Source organism: Sapajus apella, unplaced genomic scaffold (genome assembly GCF_009761245.1).
Source record: "Sapajus apella isolate SASKATOON/1434 unplaced genomic scaffold, GSC_monkey_1.0 scaffold89, whole genome shotgun sequence".
In the NCBI taxonomy this organism is placed as follows: Eukaryota; Metazoa; Chordata; class Mammalia; order Primates; family Cebidae; genus Sapajus; species Sapajus apella.
In genome coordinates this window covers 5,885,367-5,897,541 of record NW_022437029.1, presented here as the reverse complement: position 1 = coordinate 5,897,541, position 12,175 = coordinate 5,885,367, and positions in this window count along the sequence as shown.

Sequence of the window (12,175 nt, the reverse complement as noted above, 5' to 3'; positions counted from 1 at the left end):
AGAGATATGGCAGATTTTTTTAAATACCTAAATAAAACATCTACAGATAAAAGCTACATTTCAGATGAAAAATATATTGTATGGGATAGAAACTACACAAAATAAAATGAAAAAAAAAGAAAAGTCCAGAAAAAAAAAAAGCACCAGTGAATTGTGGGGGAATTTCAAGTCATCTAATGTAAGTGTAATTGAAGATCCAGGAGGAAAGAAGAAAAAATAGGACATAAAAAAAGTTATGTGAAGAAATGGTGACCAAAATGTTGCAAATTTGATGAAACTCAAACACTAAAAACAATGATAAAGAAAAACTCTTAAAGTGAGAAAAGAAAAAACCATGTTACTATAGAGGAGCTAAGAAGACAGTGACATCAGAAATCTCATCAGAAACAACGCAAGCAAGAGAACAGCAGAACAAAATCTTTAAATGACTCCAAAAATTCACCTTACAAATTTTTTGAGGTTTTTTTTTTTTTTGTACTTTAGGTTCTAGGGTACACGTGCAGATAATGCAGGATTGTTGCATAGGTACACACATGGCAATGTGGTTTGCTGCCTCCATCCCCTCATCACCTACATCTGGCATTTCTCCCCACGTTATCAGTCCCCAACGTCCCCATCACCCACCTCCGCTGTCTTAGAACTTTTTACTCAAGAAAAATATTGTTCAAAAGTAAAGACAAAATAAAGACTTTTTCAGACATACAACAGCTTAAGCAATTCGTCAGTAACAGATAAGTACTACAACACATGGTAAAGGAACATCCTCCAAGTAGAAAAAACTGATACGAGACAGAGATCTGATCAGGAGGGGATGCAGAGCACCAGAAATGGTAACCATGGAGTAAATACAAAGGTTTTTAATTCTTATTGTTTAAATTAGTTAAAAGATAATTGATCTTTGAAAGCAAAAGTAATGACAATGTAATGTCGGTTTTATAATATGTATAGAAGCAACATGTATGACAGCAACAGCACAAAGGCCAGGAGAAGGGAAATGGAAGTTCACTGTTGCAAAACTCTCAAATTATCAGTGAACTGGCACAATATCACTTGAAGATGTACTGTGCTATTTGGAAATGTATGCTAATGCCAAATAACTCTAAAGAATTTACTACAATAGCACAACAAAGAGCTATAGGGAATGATCTTGCAAAGCAGAAAATTTGGAATTATAAAAATATACAATCAATCCAAAATAAGACACAAAATGGATAAATGAGAAACAAAGAACAGATGGCATGGCACAAATAGAAAACAAATAGCAAGACAAGAATTTTAAACCCAAACATCAATAATCACATTAATATAAATGATCTCTGAACACCGCAACTGAAAGGTAGAGATTGTCAGATAGAAAGGAAAGCTCAACAACATTCTGCCAACAAGAATCCAACCTTAAATACAAAGACAAAAAAGGCTAAAAGCGAAAGAAAGAAAAAAGATATTCCATATTAATGCCAATAAAAACATAGCTGGAGTGGCTATAATAAGATTAGACAAAGTAGATTGTATATGTGTGTGTGTGTGTGTGTATTTTATATTTCTCTAAAATTATATATAACCAGGAATAAAAAGAGTTATTCCATAATGATAAAGGGGTCAATTTATCTAAATAATATAACAACGCTAACTGTTTATACTTCTAATATTTGCGCTTCAAAATACGTCAGAAAAAAACTGATAAAAATGCAACGAAAATAGAGAAATCCTGAGTTACAGTCAGAGATGTCAATGTTCTTCTTTCAGTAATTGATAGAAGAAACAGAAAATTCTGTAAAGATATAGAAAACTTTAAAACCACTGTCAAGCAATTAGACCTAATTGACATTTACAGAAGTGTCTATCCCATGGCACTGGAATAAGTACTCTTCTTAAGTATGCAAGGATCATTTACCATGAGAGAGCATATTCCAGCCCCAAAACCAAGTCTCAATAAATTAAGTCGATCAAGGCATGCAAAGTATGTTATTTGACAACAATGGAATTAAATCATGAAATCAATAAAAGAAATATCGAGAAACTTTGTCAATGTGCAAAAACTAAATAATACACTTTTAAATAGCCCATGACTCAAAGAAAAAAATCAAAAGGGAAATTAGAAAGTATTTTGAACTAAATAGAAGCAAAAACACTACATATCAAAATTTGAGATATGCCTAAAACTAAAGAGGGAAATCTACATTAAAGATGTATATTAGAAAATAATAAAAGTCATAAATCAATATCATTGGTTACCACCTTAAGAAACTAGAAAAAGAAGAGCAAAGAAGCACAGAAAACAGAAGAAAATGAAATAATACAAATCAATGCAGAAAACAGTGAAGGAGAACAGAAAAACAATAAAGAAAAATCAGTGATGCCAAAAGCTGGTTTGTTGAGAAGATTAGTAAAGTTGATAACTCTTTGCCACACTGACTGAGGAGAAAAGGATGAAAGAAGACACAAATTACTAATATCAAGAATAAGACGCCACTAAGTTTCTATAGATATTAAAAAGATAATAAGGGAATGTGATAAATGATCACTGAGAATGACATATTGATAAATGCATTAGTATGGATGTATTGATAAATGCAACAATATGGATGAATTTCAAAATAATTATGCAGAGTGAAAGAAGCCAGAGAGAAACAAGCATACATTGTATTATTCCATTTATATCAATTTCTAGAAAATGCAAGCTAACTTATAGTGACAGAAATCAGGTCAGTGGATGCCTGTGGATTAGGTGGGAGAAGTGAGGAGGATGGACTTCGAAAGAGGTGTAGAAGTTTTACAGAGGTTGGATAAATTCATTATCTTGATTGTGGTAAGGGTTTCACTGATGTGTATACATATAGCTTAGATTGTACAATTTAAGAGTGTGCAATTTGTCATATGTCAATTATACCTCAATAATGCTGTAAAAACAGTATGTTTTAAATGTAATATATGTTATGACTCAATGTATAATAAACACACACACCTGCAAACACATGCGTAAATGCATGCACACATACATATATACAACATCCCATACATGTGTGCATACAGACATAGGAAAACATGTCTAGGAAACAAGGACTCCAAAATCTCAGCAATGGTTATCTGCATGTGTAGAATTGCAGATAACTTTTGTTGTTCTTTTCACTTCTCTGGATTTCCTATTTCCTACAACAAAATATATTATTTGTAAACATATATCACTATAAATATGTTTCTGACTTTAATTTGTCAACATTTGTCTTATTATATTTGTATTTCTATGTTAGGTCTACATGACAGTGATGATTAAACACTCCATTCCTTAGTCTGGGAAAACAGACCCCTAATACTTCAAAGGAAGAAGTTAGAGCATATAAAAATCCAGAGGTTTGTTCTGTCCGAAAGTCAAAGAGAGCATAAGACTTAAAAGGTGATGTAAGACCAAATGCCCTAAAGCAAAAGATAAACTTCAGATATTTCTGTGTACAACAGTGTTCCTTCATTCCTCATTCCCATGTACACACACACACACACACACACATACACACACACACATATACACACTCATATTTTTAAGATATTCTCAATGAGGGGTCATGGGAAAGGTACCGAATTTTGGCTCTGAGATTTTTAAGTGCCAGAAAGACATGTTCCAGATAAACATAAGGGGTTATTCAACCTTTCTTCTAGTTCCAGGGAAAAAATGACATCTAGCCTAATTCACACAATAAACCCTCTTATTTTAAAGGTGCAAAAAAATGAAATTATGACATAATGTATCCCTCAGTAAAGACATCTGAGGCCTATTGTCTCTCGCTGTGGGAAATTTTTCCTCTGTAATGCAATCTTCTGTAATTATCTGTAACCATTTTCTGAATGTTCTTCCGTTTCCTGGTATAATTTAAACCTAATTACTCATTGTCAACCATCTGTATTCCGGGTTGTCCAAGCTCATTTGTGCCAAGCCCAAGGGTGAATCTGGATCCTAATTATTCAATTAGTGCTAATATGACTCAGATGACAACACATAAATAGCACATTTATTTCTCATACACTTTTACTTATTTATTTGAGAAACATTTACTATGCATATTCTGTATTTCAAGTCATATGTTAAGTATTAAGAACATAAGATAAAATAACAGAAATTCCTATGTTCATGGAGACAGACACTTTACCTAGTAACCATGATAAAATGCACAAAAAAGAAAATACATAGCTCTCATTACATAATATTTTTAAATTTTATATGTCAATAAAACCTTAGGAATAGTAATATTCCCCCAAAATCTAAATGTTCTCAAATAAAACATGTAACTGTTCCTTATCTATAGTCTAAATAAATGACTATATCCTTAAACAAATTAAAAGGCATACGAAAACTTAAAAAAAAACACTCATTATATGCCAGTCTTTAATATCCTTAGTATATCAGGAGACCTTGCTAGTTATTACAGACAGGTGTTTTTGGTTTTGTTTTTTGGAGACGGAGTTTCCCTCTTGTTGCCCAGGCTGGAGAGCAGCGTTGCCATCTTGGCTCACTGCAACCTCTACCTCCTGAGTTCAAGCGATTCTCCTGCCTCAGCCTACAGAGTAACTGGGATTACAGGCACACACCACCGTGCCCGGCTAATTTTTGTATTTTTGGTAGAGACGGGGTTTCACCATGTTGGTCAGGCTGGTCTCCTGACCTCAGATGATCCACCTGCCTCAGCCTCTCAAAGTACTTGGATTGCAATGAGCCACTGTACCCGGCCAAAGAGGTTTTTAAAAATCTACAATTTACAAAAAATGCAAATGACCAATAAATACAATGTTCAGTACTCTCACAAAAAAATGTATTTGAGAAAATTACTGTATTTCTTATGTGCCAAATTGGTAAGAATCAGAAAACACTTTTAATGTTCAGCTTCTGAGTAAAGGAGTTACTCACTGTTCCAGGACCTGTAGCTGGTTGGAGGGTTGAATCTGGAAGAAACTTGTTTCCTTCCCCAAGGCCCTTCAGCCTAGTGACATCAGCCAGGACACCCTGAGCCACTTAGCATGGCTCTGTTTACACGGCTCTGTTTTGGTAGGCTGTTGGAAAGCGTTTAAGAGCTCCTGTTTTATTTTCACAGTTGGCCCTTGAGCCCTTGAGCCAACTGTGAAAGTAAACAGGAGATCTTAAACGCTTTCCAACAGCCGGCCAAAAGGACAATATGGCTTCTTTAGAAAGTTGATGAAAATGTCATCAGATACACTTCTTGGTAAATGGATTGTATTAGTTAGCATTTGCCCAAGATTCTAAGTACAAGTCAACAATTGAGAGAATTAAGCAGTAAAAGCCCTGAATAAAAGATAATTTAAAGAATATCTATAACCAATTCTTTCACTTTACCAAAGGTGACATTGGGGTGATGCGAAGGGGTATGTCCAAAACCACACAACTAGCTGGTAACAAATTCTGAGAATACCCAATGACCTGCTCAGCCAGAGGTCTTTACTCAAAGTAGTTGACTTGTCATTTTGATCTTTTCTTTTCCCCTAGAACTACCGTCTCAACCAAGAAACTTTTAACCGTGTAATCTTAAGGAAAATCCCCTAAACTCTATATAAGCCATAGATGCCTTATCTGTAAAAAAAAGAAAAAAAAATGGGAGGTTATATCATCAAGGTGTTAGGTGGTATCCATAACATAATAAGTAAGAAAAGTTAGTAATATGTCCAGGAGTAGTAGATCCTTAACAACTGTTGGTTTCCTTTCCAATCCTACAGATTTACCCCCTTACTAATTGTAGGCTAACCATTTTGGAGCATAGATTATATAATACTAGTAAAGTTAGTAATTAAATACATACACTCCCTCTATGGGAGGAATCAGAAAAATGGAGAGAGTTGAGTGGTGGAAATTTATATGCAGAGGTTATTTTAAAGAAGGAAATCACTTTTTGGTATCCTCTCTAATCAGACTGCTCACTTCGCCTAAATAGGATAATTTCTGCTTCTGCTAGCTAAGCTTTTATCCTACTACTACAACTATAGCAGAATAAAAATTTAAACTAAGTATTGCTACAGAAAGAAGTATTACCTGTAAGAGAAGTGCCAACATCTTGGCTGACCTCTCTTTAAAGGCATCTAGTATCTATAGCACAAGTTTGACAGAAACAGTATATATTCTCCTCTAGATGAACTGCAAGGTGGCATCAGTGGTGAGTCAGATGAGGACCACACAGGGCAGAGCAACAAAGTAGAAGGAATTGGGGATTCTGAGTGACTTAATGAAGCAGATCTATCTGCCATTCCTAGAGCATCTGACTACCCATGGGTTGTTACATGAGGGAGAGCTAAACCTATGCCTTGTTTTGAAACAGGAAGGGCCATGAAACAAACCTCTCAGATACTGAACTGGGAAGGAAGTGGTGATTTATTCGGCTGGGAGCTGCGGCAGGTCTGAATACCCCAAATAGCCAAGCTCCCCTAACAAAGAATATTCCTGCCCTTATAAAGGCTTACAACTCTAGAAATTACATGTGAAAGGGTCTGGGTCCATGGAGTAGGCATGGGATACATGACTTAGGTGGGGGTTTGATCGTGCTTAAGTAAAAACAATGCTTTCTGGAAAGATTCCTCCATACCATGCCAGCTATCTATAGGAGGGTGATTACAGGTGGTGCCTGGTCTGCTAGCCTTTACTTCTCCTGTTGAAATGCAACGTGGGAGTCAAGGGAGAGTTGGCCTTAGATGCTTAAGGGTGCTTAAGGGTCTCCTTCCTCAGTTTGAGCTACTCTATTTTTGTTCTCAACTCTGATTAAAGCATGAAGCATCATGTATACACAGTGACTAAGGCATGTTGATCAAGACTAACAATATTAAGCACAGTTAGATAAGGGAATGTTTACAATCTCCTCCACGGTTACACATGGAAGAGTAAAGGAGATGATCCTAACAGGAAATTAAAACTAATTTTGATCCTTTCATTTTCTCTTCAATCTACTCCCCTTCCAAGTGGCTTCTGGGCACTTGTTATTTAACATAATCTCTGCGAAGTGTCATTACAGACTATCTCACTTCTTAACCGTAAAACCTTGAATGATTTTTTGGCTTGTAACACCCCCAGACCACTCTGCAAGGGAGGTTCCTTTCCTAATTAGTTTGTCTGAGTACAAGCATCTTGATCCTTAGATCCAGGTAGAATCCAGTAGATATGTGACTCTCTATGACAGTACTAAATATCTGTATGTGGCAACTGGGGGCTTCTCTAACTCAGGATATGATGGAGACTTCAAACAGCTTTGTTAAAGACATGTGCTATAACGAAAATTGCATGCTATTTGTTTATTCATAAGCAACTGAGCCACTTTTTAATACCCATTAAGAATTTTGAGGCACGTAGAATGCAAGACTCGTGTTGAATTCAACAGTATTTAGACCTGGGTAGAAAGATATGTACACATCTATGTAACAAGAATCAAGACCATTGCATAATTTAAGGAATCTGTACATTTGCAATTATGTGTTTGTAATGCCTAAAATATTGACCTATTAGAATAATAGTTCTGCAGCTCTTTTTTAAAGAGGTATAATTGGTAATTGTTTAGATTTGCAATTTTAAGTGAAATCCTTACTAAGTTTATATACAATATTTAAGCTTATACGTAGCATCGAAATTTCTAAGAGAAATTAAATTTATAAAAATTAATTTATTACTTGGGAAGGTTTTAGTAAAGGTACTTAAGGAGAAAAATCAAATGCAGTACATGTATAAATGTAGTTTAAAATATCTGAAAATTTTTAGTTTGCTAAATTAGTAAGTGGAATAACCTAGTGTTAAAATTTGTTAAAATGTGCTAGACACACAAAATTATATTATAATATAATTTTAAGCTGGTCTTCAATTCATAATCTAAATTTTTTTTATTTCTAACTTTGAAGAATTGAATAGTAGTTTTAAAATCAAAGTAAATTCACAAATCGACTTTTCTGCCCAAAAAAACTGCCCTCAAAATTACTTAAAAAAAAAAAAACTCATCAGACAGAGCTATAAAGGACATGTACAAGGTTTGGTTCTCTGTCCCAACTTCCCATCACTAAGAATATGCAGATAAACCTAATTTACCAATATTTACCTGGGGCTGTTCTGTTGTATACTCTGTTGTGTCCTGACAGCTCAGCAATGCCCCTTTGTTTCATTGAAGTAATTTCTACTGGTCCCACTGTTGATCTGGGTAAAGTTTGCATGCTATTGTATTTCTAAGTAGATGCTGTTTACATTCAGGCTGCAGGGCTCTGCTTTAATAATGCATTCGCCAAGGGTTATTACATAAAGGGGTTGAAAAGTTTTTTCCACAGGAAGTATCTCTTTCCGATGGTATCACAACTGCAAATGTGCAGCACACATTACACTTCCCATATAATACTTGCCATGTAACTACTTCCCCTAAGAAATAATTAAGTTGTTCAGAGGCATTGGGCTGAGAAATGTTCTTGCCATCTGGGGATTACACTACTTCACTCCAACTCTGTTTCCTGAAGGAGACCCCTCCGCTGTCCGGGCTCCCTTCCTTTCTCTTTGCTCTCTTCCTTCTTTCTCTGTGCATCATTTTCCTCTCTCTCCTCCTTACTTGTCTTTAGTTTCCCTCCTCCCCACCCTACACCTGCCCACTGCACTGCCTGGCTTCACTTTTTCAAATTCAAGTGTCACTGCTGTTATTGCGTCTAGTCATGACCTTTTTCCATAATGAAAACAAAAATGCTGTTTCTCATTATGAAACCAGATGTCTGCTACAGATTTAGCTAAATATTTACAAACATTGAAAATAGGATCTCCTCACTTCCCAAAGTTGGGGGAAAAAAAGAAAAAATTTAAAAAAAGAGAGTAGGATCTCCTATGGAGGCCAAAATACTTGACAGACTAGAACAGTACCATGCTGACAGAGGAAGGGTCTGAGGAAGGCTTTATGCAGTGAGCTGTGAAGTCAGAGGCAGCTATGAAAATGTTCAGGGCTGAAAGATTCAGGACTGAAAACCCAACCAAAACTTGGGTTTTGTTCCTAGCTCTACGACTTACTGGAGCAAACCAGGCTTTCAGAACTTGAAACTGCAAAATAAAGATATGGTACTTCCAGGATTGCTGAAAGGATTTGGTACGGTACTGTAGGAAAAGCACTTTATAAAATTATAGTCATGCAGTCATAAGGCATGGCTCTTTAAACATCTGGATGCTCTTTAAGAAGAGTCCTAAATCAGCAAATGATGTTGTTTTTACTAATTGCACATAGTAGAGAAGCTTTTGCCAATATAAACTCTTTATGTTCAAGATGACATTTAGTCATTCATCAGTTGTAGAACAAATGCTGTTCTTCACCTGCCTCTTTTTATCCCTCCACCATGTCATGTGATTTGAGTGGAGGTGCTATTTCGCACTCAATGCATTTCTTTGGGCTAAAGGTGTGTCCGTGCTGAAACTTAACTAGACATGAGAGGCTAAATGGAATATTTTCCTATTAGTCATTCACATTCTCCTATGAATTATAATGCAATATACATTTCTTTCCCTGCATGACCTCTAGGTGAGAAAGCTGTTATCTAAATGAGCTCCTAGAACAGTATCTATGTGTGACTCCCGGAAGAAACGATATGAGAGAAAAGAAGAGATGGTGAAGATGACTACTGGGTCCTTGGCTTGTGCAACAGAATGGATGCCAGCACCATCCATTACTAAGCTACAAGATAGAGGAAGTGGACCAATTTGCTCCCTGTGTTTTGTGGAAAGGATAACTGAAACTTGCCTTTGGAAATGTTGAATTGAAAAACACTTTGAAGCATCCAAGCAAAAAGGTAAGTAGACAGCTGAATGAACTCAAAGGGAAATTAGGACTGGAGATATAAATATAGGAGTTATTAATACTTAAATGGTGATACCAAGCCCAGATGTAGATGGTGTCAGAGAGAGACTATAAGGTGAGAAGAAGGATATACCTAAAGAGCTTCGAACAGCTTTAACACAGAATAGCCACAGAGAGGCCAAATGTGCCTGCAAGAGCAGCCCAGCAGTTAACAGAAAAACAAGGAGATTTTGCAGCTCAGAGACCAAAAGAAAGAAGTTAAAAAGAGTGTCAACAGTGTTAAATGCCGATGAAAGGCTAGATGAGAAAAGGCCTAAGGATCTAGTGCAGGGAGCTTATTGTTACCTACCATGAGATGGTTTCTATGGAGTTAACAGGTATATCAGGAAAAATGAGAACATGGAGTCAGCTTGTCTGAAAGGGAGATGGAAAGCAACCCAAGTCTTTCATTCTATGACCACCAACAATCTCAACTTGGCCAAATCCAGTGAGTGATTTGTCCAGTCTCTCTCTTCTGCTGATTTCTCTGATATGGTCACTTTTAATCACTCTGACTCTATAATAACTATTTACTAAAGAGAGTAACTCTATTTTTACATAGATTTCTCAGCAGCCAATACTTCTCTGAAAACTCTCTCTGCTTCATTTTGCTGCCTATCGTCCTCCACCCGGCATTTCCCTGTGGGCATCCCTACGGACTCAGTCAGAGCCATGGATCTCACTTCTCCAGCTCAGCTTTCTCCTTTGCAGGCTGGCTGTTCCCACTCACGGCCTCACTTACCTCCTGACTTCATACCGTCCTGGTAGATGGCTTCCAGATGCACTTCTCCAGCCCACCCAAGTGCTTTTCCTCCACCTAAGCTTTTATTTCTGGTTATTTTAAAATCCAAATACAGATGAGTTTCTTGCTGAAGCTAACAATTTATCACATCCAAAGTTAAAGTAAACCATTCCTATATACTTTCCTTGCCATTATTCTCTATTCCAAGGTCCCTGTATCTCACATTCTGATGTCATCTCCTTCTCTCTCCTAGCTCCCTGCTTGCTGCACCCACCCCATCCTCCTGCCTCTCATGTGCACAGACATCCAGACCACAATTCCCCTGGCTTGCCAGTCATCTCCATCTTCACAGCAATAACCACATTCAGTGTCAGACCTCTGTCACTCCAAGAGCCACATACCAAGTTCCCTGATAACAGTTTTTCAAAATCATCTTCTTAACATGTTGCTATACTACTGTGTGGTCAGCTGATTAAAATAGAAAAGGTAAGACTAAAGAAAAATTAAAATGACTAATAGATTCCACTTGTCACCAACTCTGATCCTTTGGCAAGAGCTCCCTGGAGAACTATGTTGAAAAAGATACTGAAAATCCATTCAGGCTCCGTATTAGAGCTCTATCATCCATTGGTGCTATTTGCTGTAAGACAGGGGATGGAATTGGCAGCCTAAATAGCAGGTCAGATGCAATCCTTGGTAAGAATATTAGACTGAATATCAAAAAGTCTGTATTTTAATCCCAGTGAAAGAGCTAGGAAATCCATAGAAATTCTAAAAATTCTGTAAGTGTGATTTTGCTAATTTATATTAGGAAATGATATGTTTCAAATTTTACTCCTTTGCTTCTTTTAAATTATTAGTTTTTGTCTCTTGTATAGCTATGGTTGTCTTCTGGAGCTATTTATGATTTAAAAAAAAAAAGAGAGAGAGCTTTGACAAGAAATGCCTGACCCAGAACATTTGAATGGATGAATCAATTATTCCACCAATACTTTCTTAGGTTCTATGTTACTCTTTTTGCGCATGCGATCGATAGTATATACACTGAATCTTCCAAAAGAAGAGCCACCTTGAGAAAACACACCCTTTGAAAAGCAAACTCTCTTAGCAGCTCCGAACACCTTTCAGCAGGCAATCATGTTTGCATACAAAGCAGAAGAGAGCAGGATTTGAGATTCAGTCAGGTAATTGTGAGAGGGTGTTTCTAGGGACTATAATTTTGCAATATCATTGTGGGTGCATGGTAGATGCAACTCACATGGTATTATCAATCCAAATTTGGTTATAAAAACATTTCGCATGAATTTCTAAGGACTTATAGTCAAGGTTAATAAGTCTAATATACAATCTTTCCTTGTACAGGCATTAACTCAATTGCTGTTGCCCATGAAGCAATAGCTGCTTCAGAAAAACACTAGGTACCCCTGAAAGCATACAGTGGCCTCTTGGTTTCACCCCCTGGTGATTAGTCTTGCCGGAATAGTTTACCTTTGGAAACTTTTCAGCAGATTTCCCAAAGCTTTCTTTGAGTATTATATGAAGCATAAGTTGCATAGTCCATATAAGGTGCCTAAATATATGTGCATTTAAAAATATGCTCTTTTAA